We start from the raw sequence: 15,130 nt of genomic DNA on the forward strand, positions 1-15,130 counted from the left end.
CACCAAACCACATGTTTCTGGCTTGGAAACTTGTTTCTGTGTGCTTCTGGTCAAAAGTAACAGCCTAAGTGACAACATGCTCTCAAAATGCTTTTCGGGCCCTGAAAACACTAAAAGTGACATCCTGCTGTTTTCTGACCAACTACTGATGGAAACCAGAGAAAACTGCCTTGCTACTGCAGAATTCACCAAACCACATGTTTCTGGCTTGGAAACTTGTTTCTGTGTGCTTCTGGTCAAAAGTAATAGCCTAAGTGACAACGTGCTCTCAAAATACTTTTCGGGCCCTGAAAACACTAAAAGTGACATCCTGCTGTTTTCTGACCAACTACTGATGGAAACCAGAGAAAACTGCCTTGCTACTGCAGAATTCACCAAACCACATGTTTCTGGCTTGGAAACTTGTTTCTGTGTGCTTCTGGTCAAAAATAACAGCCTAAGTGACAACATGCTCTCAAAATGCTTTTCGGGCCCTGAATGAAAACACTAAAAATGACATCCTGCTGTTTTCTGACCAACTACTGATGGAAACCAGAGAAAACTGCCTTGCTACTGCAGAATTCACCAAACCACATGTTTCTGGCTTGGAAACTTGTTTCTGTGTCCTTCTGGTCAAAAGTAACAGCCTGAGTGACAACATGCTCTCAAAATGCTTTGGCCCTGAAAACACTAAAAGTGACATCCTGCTGTTTTCTGGCCAACTAGTGATGGAAACCAGAGAAAACTGCCTTGCTACTGCAGAATTCACCAAACCACATGTTTCTGGCTTGGAAACTTGTTTCTGTGTGCTTCTGGTCAAAAGTAACAGCCTAAGTGACAACATGCTCTCAAAATGCTTTTCGGGCCCTGAATGAAAACACTAAAAGTGACATCCTGCTGTTTTCTGACCAACTACTGATGGAAACCAGAGAAAACTGCCTTGCTACTGCAGAATTCACCAAACCACATGTTTCTGGCTTGGAAACTTGTTTCTGTGTGCTTCTGGTCAAAAGTAACAGCCTGAGTGACAACATGCTCTCAAAATGCTTTTCGGGCCCTGAAAACACTAAAAGTGACATCCTGCTGTTTTCTGGCCAACTAGTGATGGAAACCAGAGAAAACTGCCTTGCTACTGCAGAATTCACCAAACCACATGTTTCTGGCTTGGAAACTTGTTTCTGTGTGCTTCTGGTCAAAAGTAACAGCCTGAGTGACAACATGCTCTCAAAATGCTTTTCGGGCCCTGAAAACACTAAAAGTGACATCCTGCTGTTTTCTGACCAACTACTGATGGAAACCAGAGAAAACTGCCTTGCTACTGCAGAATTCACCAAACCACATGTTTCTGGCTTGGAAACTTGTTTCTGTGTGCTTCTGGTCAAAAGTAACAGCCTAAGTGACAACATGCTCTCAAAATGCTTTTCGGGCCCTGAAAACACTAAAAGTGACATCCTGCTGTTTTCTGACCAACTACTGATGGAAACCAGAGAAAACTGCCTTGCTACTGCAGAATTCACCAAACCACATGTTTCTGGCTTGGAAACTTGTTTCTGTGTGCTTCTGGTCAAAAGTAACAGCCTAAGTGACAACATGCTCTCAAAATGCTTTTTGGGCCCTGAAAACACTAAAAGTGACATCCTGCTGTTTTCTGACCAACTACTGATGGAAACCAGAGAAAACTGCCTTGCTACTGCAGAATTCACCAAACCACATGTTTCTGGCTTGGAAACTTGTTTCTGTGTCCTTTTGGTCAAAAGTAACAGCCTGAGTGACAACATGCTCTCAAAATGCTTTTCGGGCCCTGAAAACACTAAAAGTGACATCCTGCTGTTTTCTGACCAACTACTCATGGAAACTACAGAAAACTGCCTTGCTACTGCAGAATTCATCAAACCACGTGTTTCTGGCTTGGAAACTTGTTTCTGTGTGCTTCTGGTCAAAAGTAACAGCCTAAGTGACAACATGCTCTCAAAATGCTTTTCGGGCCCTGAAAACAATAAAGTGACATCCTGCTGTTTTCTGACCAACTACTGATGGAAACCAGAGAAAACTGCCTTGCTACTGCAGAATTCACCAAACCACATGTTTCTGGCTTGGAAACTTGTTTCTGTGTGCTTCTGGTCAAAAGTAACAGCCTAAGTGACAACATGCTCTCAAAATGCTTTTCGGGCCCTGAAAACACTAAAGTGACATCCTGCTGTTTTCTGACCAACTACTGATGGAAACCAGAGAAAACTGCCTTGCTACTGCAGAATTCACCAAACCACATGTTTCTGGCTTGGAAACTTGTTTCTGTGTGCTTCTGGTCAAAAGTAACAGCCTAAGTGACAACATGCTCTCAAAATGCTTTTCGGGCCCTGAAAACACTAAAAGTGACATCCTGCTGTTTTCTGACCAACTACTGATGGAAACCAGAAAACTGCCTTGCTACTGCAGAATTCACCAAACCACATGTTTCTGGCTTGGAAACTTGTTTCTGTGTGCTTCTGGTCAAAAGTAACAGCCTAAGTGACAACATGCTCTCAAAATGCTTTTCGGGCCCTGAAAACACTAAAAGTGACATCCTGCTGTTTTCTGACCAACTACTGATGGAAACCAGAAAACTGCCTTGCTACTGCAGAATTCACCAAACCACATGTTTCTGGCTTGGAAACTTGTTTCTGTGTGCTTCTGGTCAAAAGTAACAGCCTAAGTGACAACATGCTCTCAAAATGCTTTTAGGGCCCTGATAACACTAAAAGTGACATCCTGCTGTTTTCTGACCAACTACTGATGGAAACCAGAGAAAACTGCCTTGCTACTGCAGAATTCACCAAACCACATGTTTGTGGGTGGAAACTTGTTTTTTTGTGCTTCTGGTCAAAAGTAACAGCCTAAGTGACAACATGCTCTCAAAATGCTTTTCAGGCCCTGAAAACAATAAAAGTGACATCCTGCTGTTTTCTGACCAACGACTGATGGAAACCAGAGAAAACTGCCTTGCTACTGCAGAATTCACCAAACCACATGTTTCTGGCTTGGAAACTTGTTTCTGTGTGCTTCTGGTCAAAAGTAACAGCCTAAGTGACAACATGCTCTCAAAATGCTTTTTGGGCCCTGAATGAAAACACTAAAAGTGACATCCTGCTGTTTTCTGACCAACTACTGATGGAAACAAGAGAAAACTGCCTTGCTACTGCAGAATTCACCAAACCACATGTTTCTGGCTTGGAAACTTGTTTCTGTGTCCTTCTGGTCAAAAGTAACAGCCTCAGTGACAACATGCTCTCAAAATGCTTTTCGGGCCCTGAAAACACTAAAAGTGACATCCTGCTGTTTTCTGACCAACGACTGATGGAAACCAGAGAAAACTGCCTTGCTACTGCAGAATTCACCAAACCACATGTTTCTGGCTTGGAAACTTGTTTCTGTGTGCTTCTGGTCAAAAGTAACAGCCTAAGTGACAACATGCTCTCAAAATGCTTTTTGGGCCCTGAAAACACTAAAAGTGACATCCTGCTGTTTTCTGACCAACTACTGATGGAAACCAGAGAAAACTGCCTTGCTACTGCAGAATTCACCAAACCACATGTTTCTGGCTTGGAAACTTGTTTCTGTGTGCTTCTGGTCAAAAGTAACAGCCTAAGTGACAACATGCTCTCAAAATGCTTTTCGGGCCCTGAAAACACTAAAAGTGACATCATGCTGTTTTCTGACCAACTAGTGGTGGAAACCACAGCAAACTGCCTTGCTACTATAGACTTCTGGTCAACAGTAACAACCTTAAAGACAACATGCTTTTCTCATCCTAAAAAACACAAAATCTGACATTATGCTGCTATCAAACCAACCACTGAGGGAAAACATACTAAATAGCTGGCTACTAAAATAGAATCCCAACTATATCTGGCTTCAAAACTTGTTCCAAAGTGCTACTGATAGAAAGCCACAGCTTAAGTTACAACATTCTCTCACAACGCTTTTCTCTTCCTGACAGCACAAAATGTGACATAATGCTGTTTTCAGACCAACCACCGAGGGAAACCATACTAAACTGGCTGGCTACTAAAGAACAATCCAAACTACATGTTTCTGGCTTGAAAGCCAAAGTGCTACTAACAGAAAACACAGCTTAAGTTACAACATCCAAAATGTGATATTATGCTGTTTTCAGAATAACTACTGAGGGACAATATAGGAAACTGGTTAGCTTCAACCATACCACATGTGTCTTCCCTGGAAAGTTGTTTCTAAGTGCTTCTGATAGAAAGCCACAGCTTAAGTTACAACATCCTCTCAAAACGCTTTTGGAAACTCTCGGAAACTGGCTTGCTCCTAGAGAAGGCTCCAAACCATATGTTTCTGGCTTGGAAACTTGTTTCTAAGTGCTTCCGATTGAAGGCCACACCTTAAGATGTAACACTCTCAAAATGCTTTTCTCGTCCTGAAAACGCTAAATGTGACATCATGCTGTTTTCAGACCAACCACTGGGGGAAAGTATGGGAAACTGGCTTGCTCCTACAGAAGACTCCAAACCACATGTTTCTGGACTGGAAACTTGTTTCTCAGTGCTTCTGATAGAAAGCCACACCAAGAGTTATAACACCCTCAAAACAATTTTCTTGTCCTGAAAACGCAAAATCTGACATTATCCTGTTTTCAGACCAACCACTGAAGGATACCATACTAAACTGGCTGGCTACTAAAGAAGAATCCAAACTACATGTTTCTGTACTACTGATCGAAAGCCACAGCTTAAGTTACATCATCCTCTCAAAACGCGCGTCTTGTCCTGAAAAAGCAAAATGTGACATTATGTTGTTTTCAGAATAACTACTGAGGGAAAATATAGAAACTGGTTCGCTTCATGAGAAGACGCCCTGGAAACTTGTTTCTAAGTGCTTCTGATAGAACGCCACAGCTTAAGTCACAACATCCTCTCAAAACGCTTTTCTCGTCCTGAAAACGCAAAATGTGACATTAAGCTGTTTTCAGACCAACCAATAAGGGAATTTATAGGAAACTTGCTTGCTAATAGAGAAGGCTCCAAACTATTTGTTTCTGGCTTGGAAACTTGTTTCTCAGTGCTTCTGATAGAAAGCCACAGCTTAAGTTACAATATCCTCTCAAAACGCGTTTCTTGTCCTGAAAACGCAAAATGTGACATTATGCTGTTTTCTGATTAACCACTGGGGGAAACTATAGGAAACTGGTTAGCTTTTTTGAGAAGACTCCCAGCCACATGTTTCTTGCCTGGAAAATTGTTTCTCAGTGCTTCTGATAGAAGGCCACAGCTTAAGTTACAACCATGGACTGTATAAAAATACTGACGTAGTCACTGAGACGTCACCCATTGGTTTCTGAGAAGCGGGGTTGAAGTAGTCGACTCTGGCCGTCACATTCTTCACAGTGCCAACTCCAGGCCAATCAACAATGGGCAAAGAGGCCTGGTTGCTTAAAGACACCCACCTTGCTCGACGCTGCTTTGTTAGCTAAGGCTAACAAGCTAGGCTACTTTGGCTAACCCTGTGGTGTTGGCTGCTCCCACTTGGTGCCAGCTCCTTCACGAAACTTGAGGTAAGTTGAGTTTACATCAAACTAATGTTATGCAACAAAATTTGAAACAATGATTCATCTGTTATTGAGATTACACAATCTCGGAAAATGCTTCAACGTTTTTCAATCAATCAGTCAATCAATTTTATTTATAAAGCCCAATATCACAAATCACAGTTTGCCTCAGAGGGCTTTACAGCATATGACATCCCTCTGTCCTTAGGACCCTCACAGCAGATAAGGAAAAACTCCCCCAAAAAAAACCTTTAACAGGAGAAAAAAATTGTATAAACCTCTGGAAGAGCAACTGAGGAGGGATCCATCTTCCAGGACAGACAGACGTGCAATAGATGTCGTACAGAACAGATCAACATGATAAATTAACAGTAATCCGTATGTCACAATGAGAGAGAGAGACACAGAGACAGATGCAGGACAGACGGTAGTCAGTAGCTTACAACAACATTAATGAAAGTAATAATATTATAATTATAATTCTGGTTGTTGTGGTACAATATGTTGAAAGTATATATTAATATTTGATAGTGTACATATGTGACAATAATCATATGTGTATAATAACAGTAGAAATATGACTAATGATAACAGCAGCAGCAGGAGGCATCTGGCAGGACCACGGCAGCAGCACAACCACACACGTCACACCATCCAGGCACCGCTGCAATATAAGTTAACCTGAGAGACAGTGGAGCACAATGGCTCCGGAGAAGAAGCCGAGTTAGTGACACGCAGTAGAGCCGAGTTAGCAAGATGCAGTAACAAGACATGAGAGAGAGAGAAACAGAGAAGGTGCCCGGTGTATTATAGGGGGTCCCCCGGCAGACTAGGCCTAAGTCAGCCTAACTAGGGGCTGGTACAAGTCGAGCCTGAGCCAGCCCTAACTATAAGCTTTATCAAAGAGGAAAGTCTTAAGTCTAGTCTTAAATGTGGAGACGGTGTCTGCCTCCTGGACCGCAACAGGAAGATGATTCCACAGGAGAGGAGCCTGATAGCTGAAGGCTCTGGCTCCTGATCTACTTTTGGAGACTGGATTTTACAGGGAGCCAGTGCAGAGAAGCTAAAACAGGAGAAATATGATCTTGTTTCTTAGTTCCTGTTAGTACACATGCCGCTGCATTCTGAATTAGCAGGAGAGTTTTTAAGGACTTACTAGAGCTACCTGATAATAGAGAGTTACAGTAATCCAGCCTTGAGGTAACAAAAGAGTGGATCCATTTTTCTGCATCTTTTTGGGTCAGGATAGGCCTAATTTTCACAATATTACGCAGATGAAAAAATGCAGTCTGTGAGGTTTGTTTTGAATGAGAATTAAAAGACAGATCTTGATCAAATATTACTCTGTGATTTCTTACGGTAGTGCTACAGGCCAGAGCAATGCCATCTAGAGAAGCTTAGATATATATAACGTTAATTTTGGCAACGTTGCGTTCATTTGCAACATTTGATTTTGTCGAGTGTTGCAGTAATTTGGCCAGGCTTACAATGAATCAGCGTAACATTTATTTAATACATATATAACGAATAATTTGAAGCAAATCAATTGACCTGGATTTAGATTTTCACATAACATTAGTAACAAGTTTTTTATTTGGATGTCACTTGATTATACTTTGAATAAGATAATGTTAATAAACTAAAGTCCCATTTAACGGTAGTGTTCTTTCCAACCATGAATGTTTTGTTGATACCAAACAAGAAATTCGAGTTAGTAGTTGGATTTGTTGGATTTGTGCATAACAGCTGACATTAATGATAAATATCCTGGTACCCACACCGCTATTGCAAACAGCACGCATATTAATGATTCTGACACTGATAAAAGTCCGAAGGGGACTGAAATGTATGTGTAACGTTAACGTTACTGTTATGAACAGCGTATTGTGAGATTATCATCTAGAACATGATAAAAAAAATGTAGAAACTGTGAAAGAAAGGCAGTGTTATACTTGATACAAGATGTTAATTTCTTTCAGTACATCACCGGTGTTGAGGTCATGGTCACTTGTGACCACCTCCACCACGCCTGCTACACACAGCAGAGCTACACACAGCAGAGAGTGTAACTACTAGTTTTGGCTACTTGACTTTAGACAGCTAATATGACATTGTCTTCCAAGGCAAAAAGAAAGCATTTAAAAGACTGTCATCTATATTTTGAGGTGTTGCTCCCTGTTTTATTTTATCCTACAGATGTGACATAATAGTATTGTCAGCAAAAATAACTGATTCACCCTTTATAGTTAACTTCATGTTTTTCATTACCTAAAGCATTTATTACACTAATTTTACTTTCATAGGCACAGTGTGGATCATTGGTGACAGCTATGTCCAGCGTGATGCCCAGAGAGCTGCAGAGACCTTGGGAAGCAACCTCAGCATGCCGGGTGTCCGTGTCTGCTGGTTTGACTGGGGTGGACTTCAGTGGAGAGGCCTTCTATCCTTCTTTTCCCACTCCCTGCGAGGAAGAGCAGCACCAGATGTCCTCATCATCCACTGTGGCGGCAATGACATGGGGAAGGTCAGCAGTGTCAAGCTGGTCAGCATGATGAAGGAGGACCTGCACTAGCTTCACCTCCAGCATCCTGGCATTAAGATAATATTTTCTTCACTGGCCCAAAGGTGCAGGTGGGAGGCTGGCGGCAATCCAGCAAAGATTGATAAGGCCAGGAAATTTGTTAACAGTGTGATGGCTACATTTGTTCATAGTTTAAATGGTGCCGTAATTGAGCACCCTCACATAAGACATGACAGTCCTGGGCTATTTTTGAAAGATGGAGTTCATTTTACACCTAGGGTAAAGTATATGTTTTTAAGTAAATTAGTTAATTGTCTTAAAGACCACCTCCAAACGCAGTGAACTGCTTACAGTTGGCACCGTCACTGCTTTGAATTTGGCCTTTAGCACTCATTTTGCTAGGTCTAAACATAGCCCAGGCTGTCATGGCTAATGTTGAGTTTTTTATATTCTTTGTTTGTTAAAAAACAACAACATCTGTAGCCATAACACTGTTAGCACCTCTGCTCTTCCTCATCCCTACAATCCCACCCTTTATCCCCTTTTCCCCCTACCACTTTCACAGGCTCAGTCTGTTTTTGACTAAAGGGGTATATTTTTTTTTTGTTATGTCCTTTTATTTAAAACATTCAATTCATCTATAACTTGTTTAAAATTTCAATAAATTCTATTTATATTTGCACTCCTTTTGTCTGTATTACTGACTGAATGTTGTATTTCACAATCAAATCTGACTGTCAATTGAAAGGACAAGCAAATCATACACTACAGATAAAACATAAAGCATTAATGTTTAACATTGTCATTGACATTGACAAATAATTAAGCAGTCCATTTCTGTGTGGGCCTGATTATTTTAACTTTGTACTTGAAGATAACTAAGCACCTTACACCCAGCAGCAGAGCCTGAGAAGATTTTGAGAGTACTCTTTGTTTGCTGCTCTGTTAGAAGTCTAGTTTTAACACAGAAAAAAGTGACTGGATAAAAGGAGGTATCACTTGTTCGCTATGTTGCCAACTCTGAGAGGGTCTTCCTCAGGCAAAGGTATTGTGACGTTTTTTTAGCGAGGCCGCACTATATAAGCCTCAATACCGAGCAATACCCACAGAACCTTCTCATATGTCACAACGTCACAAATAAATGATACCACCTACGGGGCTTAAAACTATTCAGTGTGCAGATAATTCCTTGTTTTTCTCAAAAGGAGAATATTTTCTTCATTTGTCTTAAAGACATGTCCAAACAAAACCAGCACATAACATCAGCTTTTCATTTTTTTTTACATTCTGCTAAGATAAATGCAAACTTGGGTAAATGTTAAGACATAAATGAAAACATTAAGATGCCATTAATAACTATTATATTTTTGTTAAAGGTTTAAATCACCACTACATTTCCAATCATCACAGGAAACTGATGAACGACAGCTTTCAAAAAATGTGCTTTTACTCTAAAGTAAATTTTGTCTGATCCATTTTATATAACAAAAATATAACCATTACACAAGCAACAGTCTAACAAAATAAAGTCAAAGCTTGCATTCATGAAAACATCCATATTAAAAGGTTACAAAAAGTACACATGAAATAAATGAAAAGATTTGTAACAGTAATTATAAAACCTATGGATTAGGACCCAGTGTCATAATTTGCAAAATTTTAATTTCTTGTGAAACAACCTCTTTACTGTGGAGTAAATATCACATTGGCCTAGGCGTTTTAACTTTCCTTAAGTGTCCTACATGAGAGAAAGATGACAGGTTAAAAACACAGGTAGAACATTGACTACAGCCTGTCTTGGTTAAAAGCCCACTCACCACCAAAATGATCTTATTGCTGAGTAAGTGGCTGTCTGTAGATATTCGACTTTATATTTGAATGTGATTTTAAATTTAACAGTGTACTACCAAGACAACTGGAGTATGAATGTACAGTACGTAATTCATCCACATTAAAATAATTGTTGCTATTAAAAGGAAACTGAACTGTTCTCAAAGCCCACTGCCACTGTGGAATCATGCTATGTTCGGCTGTCTCATTTTGAGAATAGTTTTTTTCCATTGGTTCTTCACACACTGTATGTGGGGGCAAAAAGTAGTAATTCTCACTATGATAAAGGGTCTTTACATAAAATGCACTGAAATGTTAAAGTTGGTAAATACATATCATGTTCCTTGATTGATAAAATCTTCATTTGGCCTTTTGCATCAGGGGAACACTAAACTGCACTGGTGTGTCAGTAATTTCACCTTATCAGTGATAGTACAGAGCAAGCTGTGCCCTAATCGAGTACTTAGTAATGTATGAAAATTAGTAACATATGTAATGCATTTAAAAATTCATCATTTTAAATTAATAAGTTTCTTGATTCTTTGTGAGGTACTGTATGAAAAAAAGTGTCTTTATCCTGGAGTCAGTGCTGAAGTGGTGACTCTCAAAGTGTTCACTGCACAGACAGGAAGTCTTGTTTGGAGTCCAGTTCTGTCTTCTCGTGTTGAGTGTCCACTGGTCCAGTCTGTTTGGGTCACCTAGAGGAAAACTTTACACAGAGAAATAGATATTAAAAGTAATATATGTGTTTGGTTACCTACTTCACAGACTCCTTTACATGCAAACAATACAACTTAAATTACTTCAATGTTCAACAGATCATAATCAATTTATTTTAGCAAAAAAAAAGGTGGTGGCCATCACAGTCCTCATATTCTGTCTGTGCAGTATCTATTGTTGTGTAGCTACAGGCCTATATCCTACACTTATTTTCTTAATATTTTTCATGTGACAGTCAAATGTCACATTAGTTTTTTTTAAATTACGTTACACACCTTATTGTAATTTCACACAGTTCGCCACTTTTTAATTTACATACACGAGTATAGCTTAATGTTACGTTAACGTTACATTGCTCATATAGTCAATCAAGCTATAGTTATCAAGTGTCTTAGAGTGCCATTTTAGTCTTAAGTGCTGAGAATTTGTGAAATTTAGTCCTACTCTCAAACTTAAGAATTAAGAATCACTCCTACTCCCCCAGATATTTAAGAGATCTCCAGAGGTGTCCTCAGTGGTTAGGAGTTGCCAGTAGAGGATGGCACTGAGGCGAGAGAGACGTGCGCGAACGTTCCGGGAGCGGAAGGATGTCCTGGCTTTGTTTGATGACGAGCAGCTGATCAAACGGTATCGTTTGGACAAAGCCGGTATTATTATTGTCACAGATTCAATAAGGGATGTCATCTCATCAGTAACATCACGCAGCAGAGCTTTCACGGCAGAATTAAAGGTCATTACAATGCTTCTATATCTTGCCACTGGAAAAATGCAACAGTGTAACGCTGATTATTTGGGGCCATCACAACCATCAATTAGCAGAATTGTTATGGAAACAATAATGGCTCTTACTGCTCCTCACCTCGTCATGCATTTCATTGACTTCCCAACTACACCGATGAGGGAGGAGATGGAGATGCGAGCTTCCCTGGCAACATCCATCCATCTGATAGTATCTCTTCTTCTCTCCAGTTTGGTTTTCTTTTTGATTCCATGTTGGTTTCAGCTTGGTGGACTGTGGCTGCAGTATATAGAGCCACTCAATTAACCGCACACAAGTTAGTTGCCTAATTAATGAATTGAAAAGATAAGGAAACATTTATTTTTGATTCATTACCAATGCATATTTTATGTTTTGTATTGTTTGTAGATTATTGTCAAAGTATACACTCCCATTGTCCATTTAACTATTCACTGAGACATTTCTAAGATATTTATATATTCTTAGATAAGGGATTCCCTTCAGTGATTGGTCATTTCTATGGACTTGGAAGTGACGTCACCTAAAATTCTGTTTATGGCACATAGTGCAGTCGTGATTCAGCTCTGAGACGGACACTTAAGATTCAGTCCTACACTTCACTAAAAGTATGAGTAGGACGCTTGATAAAGTGCAGCTTTCAGTGAAGAATTTTTTTAGTCATAAGTCGACTCTTAGCAGTGCTCTTAGGAGTAATTCTAAGAAGCTTGATAAATACTCACAAAGAATCCTAAGACTAACAGTAGCTCTTAGTGACGTCATTCTAAGAAAAATCTTAGAATTCCTTGAATTCTAAGATTTTTCTTAGAATTTTCCCTTGGTAAGATACAAGTTATTCACAAAGCATCTTAGGCCTTAAGAGAGCTCCTAAGGTGAAAAACTGTTAAGAGGAGGGAGGAGGACTTTTAAGAAGCCTATGCGTGTCTTAAACAGAGAAGACGGCGAGCTGCGCCAACAGCAGGCACTGCTCTTCTGTCCATTTCGGCTTTCTCCTTCTTTTTTTCTCCATTTCATTCGTTTGTTTTGGTTCTGCCTAATCAAACCGCTTTTTAAAAGGAGGCCAGCAATCACAGTAATTGCTGACAGCTGAGTCTGCCTCCACCATTAATATCAAATTACCAGCATGGCGAGTAAACATAACAATAAGCAAATCAATAGGCTATAATAATCGGCATGTGAAAGAGGTACGTTCAAACATTTTGAAGCTATGTAACAATTAATTTAATTTTGCTGAGTTTCATCATCATGACATTATTATATGACAAAATTATTTTCACGATTACACATTTCTTAATACAGTCTACGTTCTATGATGGTTGATTTCACTGTCCATTCATTACTAGGAGCGCATTTTTTTTTGTAACAACCAATCACAGCTTTTAGAACACTGCGTCATACTTAGCAACGGGGTCAACCACACCTCCTCACGAAGATAAAAGTTTCTGTCCCCTCCTTGCTCAGAGTTGCTCTCAGAAACTTCCTGAATCACTCTTAAGCTAAGATTCCTTGCTAGGAATTTTTAGGCTAAGTTAAGAGCTCTCTGAGAGAACTCTGAGAATATTTGTGAATACGGGCCCAGACTTGAAGTCTCAAAAGTCTTACCTTTCACCAGGTACCAGATTTATGGATGTGTATGGTGTTTCAGGCGGAATGTCCATAACACATGAAAGGTTTATTTATATCAAGATCCCTATGCCTATGGTAATAATAACCATATGATTCACCTGCAAGATTGATGTTGCTGAATTTAAGGAAAATGATAACATACTCATGAAACAAATCAACACTTTTTACTTTTGAAGCAATCATTTGAACAAAGAACTTGAAAAAATAGACTATGATCCTTAAGCCAAAGAACGTGGAGCACACTAGTACAGTATTTAGTAAGTATATACTTTAGTAAGTATTTCAAGGCCCTACTCAAGATCAGTCGTCAGTTTCTGAGTCAGTCAGGTCTGCATCTGTGATAGTGCTGCACGATTAATCTAATCCCAATTGTAATCGTAATCGCAATCGCAATCGCGATGTCAGGCTGTGCGATTACATAACCGCATAAAAGGCTGTGATTTGCAATTTAATGTGAATAAATATTAATGTGTGTGTCAGTGAACGTGACTGCCTCTCCTACAGTGTGCGGAGTTTGTCCCACAAGCTATCCTGGTGTGTGCAGCACATATGGTCACGTGACCACCAGGCGTGCAGCAGTGACCAACATAGCCTCTGTAGAAGAGCATGAGCACAACCAAAAACAGGCTGAGTTGGTGGCGGAAAAAAAAAACGATGTCTGTTATATGGCAATACTTTGAGTTCAGGTATGGCGACGTTGAACAGAAAGACGTGCTGTGTAAAACTTTACGAGGTAAAGTCCCCACGTCCCGCGGCAACACGACCAATCTATATCAACACTCGAGACAGCACAGAGGAAAGTACGAAGAATGCATGCAAGAGAAAGCCAAGCCAAGTAATGTTAGAGACAAAGAGACAACTGAAAGCCGCCAGAGCCTCATAAAACAACAACAAAGCACAATTACGCAAACATTTGTAAAGAGACACAGGAAAATCACGGACTCTGTAACAAACTATATGATAACAAATGAAAAACTGAGCGCAGTTTTGCTCGGGTTCGGCCCACCTGACATGCTGCTGTGTTGTGCAATTGTCTGTTCATGTACTGGAATTTGTCATTTACGTGACAACACCTGAACGCAACACAGGCTCTGCTCAGTGTGTGTACAGTGTCGTGCTGCACTGCTGTGTGAGCAGCTGTTTCACTGTGCTTAAAAGCAATCTGTTGATGGTCATTTACACACTGTCCATATGAAATAACTATGTCAGGCCAGGCCCCCCTAATATAATGGTAGGGGAAACACTGAATCAAGCAAGAAGACTCATGATACCATTTAGGCCTATTTATTATATTGTAATTGCAATCGCAATTGCAAATGGCGATATTGTCCACCAAAATCGCAATCGCACATTTTTCTCAAATCGTGCAGCATTAATCTGTGATCATCATGTCAAGGTCATCCTCTTGGGGTTGATTGTCACATGTTTGCAACTTGCACAGGTTGGTACATTTACTGGCATTCCAGAAGCTTGCATCTACGACTGCAGTTGCAGGACAGCAGCTGCACCACTGCCTCAGGGGCTGGAGATCCCCAAATCCATTCCAGGGTGAGCTGACCATCATCATCATTTCTGGCCCAGTCATGTTCAACTGGGCTTGGGACTTGCAGCTGTTGCTGGAGACTACCTCTCCAAATGCCAGCCTGGTCGTTGGCACGCATAGCATGCATAAAGAGGCAGTCTTCGCATGGTGGTAGCTAGCTAGATTCAAACTCCCAACGCCACGCGCAGAAAAGTTGGTAGCGGGCTGTGTTGATGTCCTCTGTCGTCACAGGTGCTGAGTACAGTTTACATGAGAATGCTTGCAGCCTCTTGAACAGGTCAGGGGATACTTCCCAGGACTGCCCCAGCTCATGGAATACTTCTTGGAAATGCTCTGATCTTGTGATAAGCTTCAAGGCTCCAGTTAATGTCTTAATTTTTATTTTAAATTTTTATCTGGGTAGCCAATAATACCATTTTTTCAGTTCTCAAATATCTTAAGAATGTATTGGATTGATTTAGACAGCCTGAGTAGTCAACAAGTAGTTAACAAACACCATAGTACCAAACAGGCACCATACACAGTTACTGGATTTCCGCTACAGGAGTCCCTATATTCAACGCATGATAATATCACTAAGCTACAAGTCTGCAATGGCTATCA

This window comes from Epinephelus fuscoguttatus, linkage group LG13 (genome assembly GCF_011397635.1).
Source record: "Epinephelus fuscoguttatus linkage group LG13, E.fuscoguttatus.final_Chr_v1".
Classification (NCBI taxonomy): Eukaryota; Metazoa; Chordata; class Actinopteri; order Perciformes; family Serranidae; genus Epinephelus; species Epinephelus fuscoguttatus.